Genomic DNA, 12,012 nt, shown 5'->3' with positions numbered 1-12,012 from the left:
TGAGCATTCCCGAGTAGCACATGGTGGAATTGTCTTAACTGCACCTAACCAGTCCTCCTTAAAAATCCTAGCACTACTGTAAGGAGGGACTTTCTATCCTGAGCACGTTTTCCCTTTCAGATAAAGACAGATTGTAAAGAGTGTTGTCTTACCTAATTTGAAGCATGATATTAAATTGCCTGTAATATAAGCATCCTCATTTCTATATTCCCTATTTAGTTGGCAGGAGATACATGCACACCTTCAGAGAGCAATTCCAATTTACTATAGATCACCCGCGCTTATCTCCCTTATTTTTTTCTATTGACCATACAGGAAACGTATAACAAGTCTTACCTTACCTTTGGCCCTTACCTTGGGCGACTCAAGTGGATGTCCTCTTTGATACACGCTACCTTTTAGCTTCTTTAGCTTTGATCTTTTAGATACAAAACATGTAGATCCACACAGAAAAAGCCACTATAAAACAATACATAGAGAGTGGAAGAGTGAGGAAACAGAATATATACATGTATCAATGTATATAGGTAATTTCTATAGAGAGATATGTAATGTATATATAGTATATAGAGACTACATATATACTCTCTTTACATATACTCTATATAGAGTATTATACTCTATAAATACTCTCTCTATATCTGTCTATCTAGGTATACTCTCCCTCTATATAGACTATATATATATATATGTCTATCAGTGTGTGTATATATATATCAGTGTGTATATATGTATCAGTCAAAAGTTTGGGAAGCAATTTTTTTAGCATAGAACAAAAAAAGTTTGTCCTGGAGATCTCTAAGTTCTCTTCCTGTGGCTGCTAGTGTACTGGCATGTTAACATAAGGATAGTGTACTGATATCTCAGTTCCTCCTTCTTGTTTGCAGTTATACAGATTAAAATGGAAGAAGGATGAGTAGCCTCCCACTTCCTGCCTGATGCTAGGAATATAGATCATAAACAGCTGACAAGCTGATTTATCCAGAGTAACAAACACAGCCCGTCCACAGAATTAATTATTTCAAGATATTTGAACTCTCTGGATATTTTGAATAATTTCCTCCAACAAACGTACCTGCCGTCCTCTGCACAGACCAATTCACTTTCTACAACATATGAGCTATTTTGAAGCATTCATTTTCAAAAGATGTTCAGAATTGTGGTGTTTCAAAGCTACGTTTTCCCTGCTGCTCACCTGACTGTCCACAGTCGCTGACAGCTCACTGCAGCAGACCTGCCCGTGGGAGTGGTAGCTGTTGGAAGCCATCAGGTGAACAGCAAAACCAGTGAGATCAACATGCTGTGAACCGCTTGGTGGCAACGGGCAGTTCAAGGTGTGGGTTGGGAGCAGTACCTGCTCTGTGCAGATGGGTCACCTGGCTCTGCCCAAAAGTCCAGGCTGGTTCCCTCTGTGTTAGGAGAGGATGCAATTGTGCTTTGCTTTTTGTTGCCATGTCCTACAGGAGGTTATTGCTGTACTGATCCTCCAACTGACCAGCTGAGATGAGCAGTCAGAAGTGATTTTGCCAGCCCAGGAAGGATCTAGCTGGGTTTGCATTCTGAGTGAGCCTGGCTCATTTTGTCCCAGGTGGCCTGGAAACAACTCCCACATACTTGGTGACAGAAGCACAGGACTGAAAATATTATATAGGTCTTGCATGGGAAATATGTAACGAATAGCATATGTGAGAAGTAGTGAAGAAAACATGATGGTTTTGGAACAATAGTTAAGAATTAAGCGTCATGTTTAGAGAATAGTTATTTTGTCATACTCAATGATTGAATATTATTCAGTTGCAGTACTTTTTGATCTATAAAAATTAAATAAATCTGGTTCAGTACAAAAATCTGAATGTAGACATGGAAGTTGAAACTTTGAGAAAGGCTTAGACATTCATATAGTGTAGTGTCACCCATAGTTAAACTAAGTCAAATATTTATAAGGTTAATTAGTCTTCATGTTTTGAAATATAAATGATCTGCTTCTTGACATTTGGGAGATTTACCTTATATTCATTTTATTATGTGGGAGGAGAATTTTTTTAAATGGTTGGTATAGGGCCATAGCTCTTCTTTGTTGTGGTGATTCCTCTGTTCCTACATTTGGCTAACTTTTGTCAGCAGCCTAGATAGAAAGGCAGTGCATACAACTCTGATTTGCACAGGTGTGTAGTGAGACTGGCAACTGTCTGCATGCGTTAAATTATCCAAAAATTTACCTGACATCCCCAAGATCATTCAGGTACTTGTTTCCTAATGATATCAAAAGGGTTGGACACTTGCACACCCGTGTGGACTGAGCTTTAGTTATTCTTTGGCTTTTACCTAAACACTCCAGAGACTTCCTAAAAGTGCCCACTGCCGTGCTAGCAATAGGCATCTGCTGGGAAGGTGCCTGCCTCCATCAAGGAAAAAAAATCCACTTGGGGCTCTCGATGCAGTAGAAGCCATGACCAGAGTAAGCAGCTGCCTCATCTATGCTACCCAGAGCAGAGGAGATGTTCCATCCCCTCCCCAGATGACAGGGCTGGTAACATGGAGCAGGAAAGAATGGAGCACAGCCCATGCAGAGACAGGACATGGTCTGCCCCTGTGGGAGAGGGTGCTGATGCCTGCGGGTTCATGGTCCAGAAACAGCTTTTGGGGCAGTCTGCGTGTTTCTCACCATCACTGCTGTCCCTGACAGCATGTCAACAGGAGTATACATCTAGCAGCTACTGTTTATTCATTTTATGACCCTGGTATGTGCCCCAGCATTTTCTATCATTGAGCCATTCTGTGTACCTATTTATTAAGGAAGGGCTGAAAAAATTATTCTGGCATATCCTTTTTGTGCAGCAGGCTGCTTGTGTAGCAGGGCTTGTCCCAGAGGCAACATTAGTTGAAGAACTGGTGAAGACAGGGAGGACTGGGAGAAATGCAAGTGCAGCGCTGGCACCAATGCTTTTTTGCAGGTGTTTAGGCAGCAGGAACCTGTGAAGACAGATGTTTGCTGTGCTGTCTGATACAGGTTGCCAGGTCCAGGCACTGACTGGTTATGGAGAAAGGGTGAGGAAAGTTGAGCATCTCCCAAAGAACTGGATCTGACCCCTTCTCAGCACTCTCCCCCCTCCAGGCTCCAAGAAACAGTCTAGAAGTGGTCCTTACAACCTTTCACTGGGCACAGAGGAGTGGACGGGGATTAGGGGAGGGTGACATATCTTGAGGCACTACGTATCCTCTCCCCTGTATTTGTGGCATACTGAGGATACAGCTGGAGGACTCGGGAGGTACCTTGAAAGCTGGCAATGAGAACACAGGCAGGTATATAAAGGTATGACCATTTGCTTAGTTTTCCTGTATGTCCTGAGACATTGTGGGATTCAGGGTAGAACTGAAAGTATTTAATATATCTTCATCTTTCAGTATGATCAAAGCAATTTATGCATCCTGAGTCAAGATCATGATTAGTGTAACACATTTGAATATAACATGGGATAAATTCCTTTAAATTTTTTTCAGGGTCTTGTACATTTTTACTCAAGCCTTTTAAAACATAGAGGAACTTAAAGTCTTCTCTGAGGTTCTGATGGATGAAAAACTTAAATGCTGACATTGTACTGCTTATTAGATCCAAGCGTTAGAATATCCAAATTAAATCAAATGTAAAACATCAGTGGATTTGTAATTATTACTTCAGTATGATGGGAATGCATTGCGGGTTTTTTGGTTTAGAGAGCAAATGTTATTTAGAAGCCAATTCTCTTAAAAAGTCATGAATATAAACCATCAGCCTTAGGAAATTCCCATACTGTTATTTAACCAGAAGTATAAAACAATGAAGCAAATGCTATTTTGGAGTAGTGAGCTTTTTGTTCTCTTATAACAGCTCTAAGCTATTGCCAAGAATATATTTCTCTTTGCTAAGTCAGTATATTGACATGGAACCTATTATTTTAGATGAGCATGTTACTTCTGGAAAAATTCATTGGTCTCAGTCAAAGGATTTTGTATTTTTTCTTCCTCAAAGAAAAACAATGCGTTGGATTTCATTCTTCCCATACATTTATGTCAAAGCTGGCATAAGCAGCGTGTTACTTTATGAATTCAGTAAATTGAGGTACTTCCTTTTCTCTTACAGGTGTTTAAACTACACTTGGAAACACAGTTTATACCCAGAACATACTTCAAGGTTGCCACTCATGTCCTCATTTCCGTATTCTCAGACTTTTTTTTTAAAATTTATGGTCTAAAATATTCCTTTTCGTGTGAGATCACGGAGTATTTTGTGTTACGTTTGGGGATAGGTAGACTCCCTCTGGTGGCTAACTACAAACCTCCCCTGTCCAGGGACTACCGTTTCTCTAGGTTAAGTAGCTACATTGGTAGAGAACCATGTGCATCAAAACTTATTGTGAAAGTAATGTGACTGGAGACTGTCTTCATGCTTCTTTACAAAGTGGGTGCCAAATTCAGTCACAGAAGTCACAGATAAGTACACCAGAAAAGCATCATAAAACCTGTGAACCTGTTAGCCGGATAAAAAAATGCTTCACATGTCCATCCAAGAAGATGAGGAATACATGAATGAACAAAGGAATAATAAATGGCTTGCATTATTGAAAAATGCTAATCTACTGAATCAAAGCCATTGCACATCACTGACTGGCAACACTAAGAAGTTCGTTGTCTTTAGAAAAACCATTTCACTTGATTGCTTTGAGTAATTACCGTAATATGCATTTTCAAAGACACATCTGCTTCCCAGAGAAGCTATCTGAAACTGATGGGAAGTGTCAGCAAGTTGTTATCTCATCCATCTACCACAACAGGAAGTCAACAAGCCATACCAAAAAGGAATAGTCAATGTTTCACAGCCAAAATGCAAAGACATTGTAAGCTGATACCACGGGTATCTATTCTGGGTCAGTCCTTAAACTGTGATTTAGTTGACGAAACAGACTCAGACTTAGAAAATTTGTAGATGCTTTATAGATAAGTGAGAAGAGCTGAAAGAGGATTAAATTCTGAAATTAAAGAACTTTCAATCGTCTGCTAGAATTTAAAAAAAAAAGTATGACATTCAGGAAGCAAATATGAAATGCACAAATACAAAACAAGGACTAACTGGTGAGAAAACAAAAGTGTATCAGGAAATTGAGAGCGTAGAACAGACCACAACTGATCCTGAGGGCATCACCTGCAAAATAAGTGATTTTCATTTTGGGAATATTAACAGGAGCATTTATATAAGGCATGAGAGAGGTGGTTTTTTTTTTAACTCAAATCAATGCTCAGGCCCCAGGTCAAGAATGTTGTCTTTTCAGAGCACAGTAAGAAAGATGTAGACAAACTAAAAGGGCTTTAAGGAACAGCAACAAGAAGGATAAGAGGTTAGATTACATGATCTGTGAGGCAAAGTTGAGAAAACAATGAGGGACATGATACTAATCTAATAAACGAGAAGTTGTAAAGAATGCCGTAAAGAAAAGTGATGGTGAACCATTATGCATTTCCTTCATAATATGGCAAGAAGTAAAGGCCTGTTTGCATAAGGGTAAGTTTTGGGCAGATAATAAGAATACTTTCTAATACGTGCGGAGTTCATCACGTGTGGATCAACTCTTTCATGAGACAGGAGACAGAAGTCTGAACAATGTCTTTCAAGAGTGGTCTATATATATGCGATCTTAATCAGAATAGGGAACAGACTGGGTCACTTTCTTTCTTCTAGGTCACAGGGTGGCATCTGTTACCGTTGGACCTACACAGCTTCTGCAGATTAATTCCTTTTGCTCAGTTTTAGGCTGTAGCCATAAATGCAAGACCAAGCACTGTATTCTCTCATTGCACTGGAGAAATCCATATTTTATGGGTTGTTGAAAATGGCTTATCGAGAGGCACAGAATTAAACTCTCATTTTTTTCTTGCCTCAAAGTTTTCTTGAAAAAGGTGACTGGTGCGTAAAGCTTGTTGTAAAACTTATTTGTTATGTTTGGCATCTGCTGCCACTGAACGGTACCAGGGAGTCTGGATCTGTTGTTTTTCCTCCTTCATCCACACTTCACATATTTTTTTCAACTTTATTTATACCTGAAAAAGAAGCCACGGGAGATTTTTTAAAAGGGAAGCATCCAACACAAACAAGTGTTGCAATTCACATGAAGCAAGGTAGTAATCCTGAAGCATAAACCAAAATCACTTAGATCATTCTGTCACAATATAAATCCTATCTACAGTATTTTCTTAAGAATTCTTTAAAAAAATGATCTTGTCTCTCACATCTGTTCAACCTGATCAGTTATTTTTGTCAGTTACGTATCTGTCTGTGATAACTTTCTGCCTTATCATGGGATCGTAGGAGACGGAGTTGGAATGGACCTCAAGAAATTTCTAGTTCATCCCACTACCTTATGTGCATCTGTTTCCTATCTGGCGAAATGCACAGATCCATTTTTAGAATGTACAATCTTTTGTTTTTCGTTCTAACTTTTGGAACAAACTGAGATCAAAATTTCAGGGTAGAGGGAAAAATACTGTATGCCTAAACAGAATCTGTGATCGTCCCAGCCTGCCTTCCAACATTTTTCTCTGTTCACTATGTGTTTTGTTTCCCTTTTCCTCCTTATGCTGTTTTACAGCTTATTTTTCTAGAACTGTTGCTTTCTAACTTCAGCCTTTGCCCTTATTTTCTCTGTTATCTTCACAGATGATGGTGCAATGAGAACCAAATGAAACAAATTGTTATAGAAGAGCCATCAGCAGCACAGCATCTTTCCACTGAAGAAAATGGAAATGCAATAAGCACAAAAATGATGCTGGTAATTCTTGATAATCATCTCAAGACTTTCCCAGTCCATTTTTCCCTACTCTGATTGCATTTATGTTGTGGTCTGGATATGCCACATAAGGACACAATGATTACTCTGTGTTGCATCCAAGCAACTCTTTCCTACCCTAGGCTCTCTGGCAGCTGTTTGTTGTTTCCCCCGGACATCAGATTCCCTTCTCCACTTTTTCAGCACGGACCTGATGCCAGCAGCATGACTGAAAGCCAGGCCAAAAGCGACGACTGACCTTCCACCTGAGTCCTTCTTGTGGGAATCTGATCTGTTGGAAAAAAGCTCCCAGTGAAAAATCCAGCCTGTTTCTTGGAAGGTGTTCACACACCCAATGTAAACCTGAAGGCAGGACATAACTCTGTAAAACAGAATGTTTTTTAAAATTAATGAAAATGGCCTGGAGAATAGAATTCCATTTTTCTAAACACCGTGATAATGCAGTACAGGCTACCCATGTGTTACCAAAACTGTTTAGATGTGTAAAAGTTGAATTTCAATAATGTAAAGTCTTTCAGAGTTTTTGGTCATCAATTTTCAACCTCCTTTTTGATATTTTTTTCCTCTCTTACTCTCTTTCAGTAACTGTCACTACATCTGCATGGTTCTGCAGCTGGTACCATTGTCAGGTTAGGGACCAGCTGGAAGAACTGATGACAACCTCTCCTCCAGATGACCTGCCGTCCTTTCAAGTACTCTTCTGGAATGGATTCCCAAGGCTAGCAGCTGGATTGTGAAACTCCAGTTTATAAATCATGACTTAAAATGGAAAAGAAGAAAAAGAAGTCTATGCACAAAGAAGTGTCAAGCACTGGGTTATTTATAACATAACTCATTAGGCTTGGACCTTATGTTTAATTTTATACTCTATTTGCAAGAAAAAGAAATAAAATAGTTGAGAAGCATTTTGTATTTCTGAATGTCTCATAGCAAAGATTCATCTGCCCTGAAAATAGGGAACAAGAGAGAGCTTAGTGCGCATAGAGTAACTTGCAGTGTGACATTTGCTTGTATAAATGGAAGATCTGTATTGATCTACTCTGAGCAGTTGTCTGGGTGACACCCATGCATTTCAGTGAGGATCCTGGGAAATCCCCACAAAATATTGGGACTAATACAAGGTACCTTTCTTTTCTGTAAGCAAGAAAAGTGAGCTGCAGTAACAGGGAGCTCCAATAGTTGCTAGAGAGAAAGCATGTAGGTCCATGAAGAAGACAAATTGAAAAAAATGAAAACGTTTTGCATTTCCCTGATTTAAAAAATTCACAGGAATTCTCTTTATATGCAGAGTCTCCCATCATTCCTAGGAGGTAGATCTGCTTCAGACCTGTTAGCCAGCTCTCGTGCTAGGAAAGGATTCTCACCAGTCTTTTATACAGTCTCCACAACATCCATCCCCAAAGGTTTATTAATGTATTTGCTAAAACAGCGATGAAGATGAGGAGAGGAGTCTAAGGCTCCACTGATAAAAGTAATAAGCTAGTTCATCAGAGAGCAGCTAGAAGTAGTTTTTAGCAAGCTTTTCTCTAAGAAGCACTGTGAGTTGCCATGCTGTGTACTCAGAACATTTACACCAGCAGTGCCTGTGAATCAGGATTTAGTTCATTGATATTAGAATTAAAGTTCAGTTAGAAGAATGGTTCCATCGTCCTCTCATTGGTCACCATGGGAAAGTAGATAAACTTGGTATATTTTATGTTATACAAATAGTATCAATCTCCAAGAATTCATTAATTGATAGCCTAAAAGCTATGAAGGAAAGCATTACATTATAATTCCCAGAGCAACAGCTGAGGTTATGATTGTGCAAAAAATAAATTCAATGAAGTCCAAAACTAATGTCAGATTTGGCTTTCATGAGCTGATTTTCCCCAGCCACATTCTCACATCAGTTCAGGTTTATTTTTCCAACTCTTTGAGCATGACTTCTCTTTGTGTGGCTTTAAGTGTTACAAAACACAGAAGGGACTCAAGAGGGACCTGTAGGCTGTGTTCTACCACATCCACCATGTGATATCTGGGAAATCCCTTTCTTAAACTGGTTGGATCCCAATTAGCTAGGGAGTTCAGAAGTGCCTGGATGACTCTAGTAGTATTGAAGCTAGTTTACTTTTGTTCTTGCAAGACCATTATAAGGTGAAATAATTGGCCACTCCATGTTATTGTTTAACAGCATCCCAAGTGCCTGGGATTAAAGGTTGTGAAGACTGGAGGCATACACAACTTTTTCCTTACCTTATTTGCTTTTGCCTTCTGTGGCTTTCTCTCTGACTCTTAGTACTCTCTGTAAGCTTTTTTTAATCAGAGAGAATCCTAAATCCTTCACTTACTCATTGATTTGTGAAAGCACTACAGAGCTGAATATTTTGCTTTCATTTCATTTATGAGGAAAAAAACTTGGACTGAATTTTGCACTATGGAACATTGTGAACTCAGATCAAGAGATCAGTGAGCACATGCAAACCGTATGAATGCCCTGTAAAATACAAAGTGAAAAGAGTACATGAACAAATAGGGAAGATCTGTTCAGGCAAGAATAATGGTAAGCACTATCTAAATATTAATTAGCAGAACTAAAACAAAAAATTACAGTATAGCTGGAACAAAGGGATGTTTGCCACAGCAGTATTGCAGGGCCTGCTGAATGAATACATGTACAGTGCTTTCTGATCCTAAGCTGCTATGTGTGTTAAGAGTTAGTGACTTTCTGCAAGTAAGACCATTAAGTAAATGAATCTGTGTTTACTGCCTACAGCATATCACAGAATCACAGAATCACAGAATGTTAGGGATTGGAAGGGACCTCGAAAGATCATCTAGTCCAATCCCCTTGCCGGAGCAGGATTACCTAGATCATATCACACAGGAACGCGTCCAGGTGGGTTTTGAATGTCTCCAGAGAAGGAGACTCCACAACCTCTCTGGGCAGCCTGTTCCAGTGTTCGGTTACCCTCACCATAAAGAAGTTTTTCCTCATATTTATGTGGAACCTCCTGTGTTCCAGCTTGCACCCATTGCCCCTTGTCCTGTCAAGGGATGTCACTGAGAAGAGCCTGGCTCCATCCGCATGACACTTGCCCTTTACATATTTATAAACATTAATGAGGTCACCCCTCAGTCTCCTCTTCTCCAAGCTAAAGAGACCCAGCTCCCTCAGCCTCTCCTCATAAGGGAGATGTTCCACTCCCTTAATCATCTTCGTGGCTCTGCGCTGGACTCTCTCTAGCAGTTCCCTGTCCTTCTTGAACTGAGGGGCCCAGAACTGGACACAATATTCCAGATGCGGCCTCAGCAGGGCAGAGTAGAGAGGGAGGAGAACCTCTCTTGACCTGCTAACCACACCCCTTCTAATATACCCCAGGATGCCATTGGCCTTCTTGGCCACAAGGGCACACTGCTGGCTCATGGTCATCCTGCTGTCCACTAGGACCCCCAGGTCCCTTTCCCCTACACTGCTCTCCAACAGGTCTGTCCCCAACTTGTACTCATACATGGGGTTGTTCTTGCCCAGATGCAGGACTCTACACTTGCCCTTGTTATATTTCATTAAATTTCTCCCCGTACAGCTCTCCAGCCTGTCCAGGTCTCTCTGAATGGCTGCGCAGCCTTCTGGTGTGTCAGCCACTCCTCCCAGTTTTGTGTCATCAGCGAACTTGCTGACAGTGCACTCTATTCCCTCATCCAAGTCATTAATGAATATATTGAATAGCACTGGTCCCAGTACCGACCCTTGAGGGACTCCGCTAGACACAGACCTCCAACTGGACTCTGTCCCATTGACCACCACTCTCTGGCTTCTTTCCTTCAGCCAGTTCACAATCCACCTCACTACCTGATCATCCAGACCACACTTCCTCAGTTTAGCTGCGAGGATGCTGTGGGAGACAGTGTCAAACGCTTTAGTGAAATCGAGATGATAGACCACATCCACAGCTTTACCATCATCTATCCACCAGGTTATGTCCTCATAAAAGGCTATGAAGTTGGTTAAGCATGACTTCCCCTTGGTGAAGCCATGTTGACTGCCCCTAATGATCCCCCTATCCTTGATGTGCCTAGAGACAGCACCAAGGACAAGTCGTTCCATTACCTTTCCGGAGATGGAGGTGAGGCTGACCGGTCTATAGTTACCCGGGTCCTCCTTCTTGCCCTTTTTGAAGACTGGAGTGACATTCGCTTTCCTCCAGTCCTCACGCACCTCTCCCGTTGCCCACGACTTAGTAAAGATGATGGAGGGTGGCCTAGCAATGACTTCGCCAACTCCCTCAGCACCCGCGGGTGCATCCCATCAGGGCCCATAGATTTATGGACGTCCAGGTTGCTTAATTGGTCCCTGACCCAGCCCTCATCAACCAAGACAGATTCCTCCTCTATCCTGACTTCTTCTGAGGCCGCAGGGGTCCGGGGCTCCTCAGGACAGCCTCCAGCAGTATAGACTGAGGCAAAGATAACTGATGCAGTAACTCCGCCTTCTTTTTATCCTCTGTCTCCAGGGCCCCCACCTCATTCATCAGTGGGACTACATTGCCTCTAGTGTTGGTTTTACCTGCAGTGTACTTGAAGAAGCCCTTTCTGTTGTCCTTGACCTCTCTTGCAAGGTTTAATTCCAAGGAGGCCTTAGCTTTCCTAGTTGCCTCCCTACATCCTCTGACAACAGACTTATATTCCTCCCAAGTGGCCAGCCCCTCCTTCCATGATCTGTACACTCTCTTCTTCCACTTGAGTTTGCCCAGCAGTTCCCTGTTTAACCATGCAGGTTTCCTGGTACCCTTTCTTGACTTCCTACCTGCTGGGATGCTCTGATCTTGAGCTCGGAAGAAGCAGTCCTTGAATGCTAACCAACTATCTTGAGCCCCCTTACCTTCTAGTACCCTGTCCCATGGGTTTTCCCCTAGCAATTGCTTGAAAAGGCCAAAGTTGTCCCTCCTGAAGTCCAGGGTTGTGATTCTGCTAGCTATTCTGTTCCTGCCACATGAGATCCTGAACTCTACCATCTCATGGTGACTACAACCAAGGCTGCCCTCAACCTTCACCGCTTCAACCAGACCCTTCTTGTTAGCGAGAACAAGATCCAGCAATGCTCCTCTCCTAGTTGGCTCATCCACCATTTGCATCAGAAAGTTATCATCAATGCACTGGAGGAACCTCCTGGACTGAGGATGGCTGGCTGAGTAGGCCTCCCAGCAAATATCAG

The sequence above is a fragment of the Nyctibius grandis genome, chromosome Z (genome assembly GCF_013368605.1).
Source record: "Nyctibius grandis isolate bNycGra1 chromosome Z, bNycGra1.pri, whole genome shotgun sequence".
In the NCBI taxonomy this organism is placed as follows: domain Eukaryota; kingdom Metazoa; phylum Chordata; class Aves; order Nyctibiiformes; family Nyctibiidae; genus Nyctibius; species Nyctibius grandis.
The sequence above is the reverse complement of the archived record's forward strand: the minus strand, read 5'-3'. Positions refer to the sequence as shown.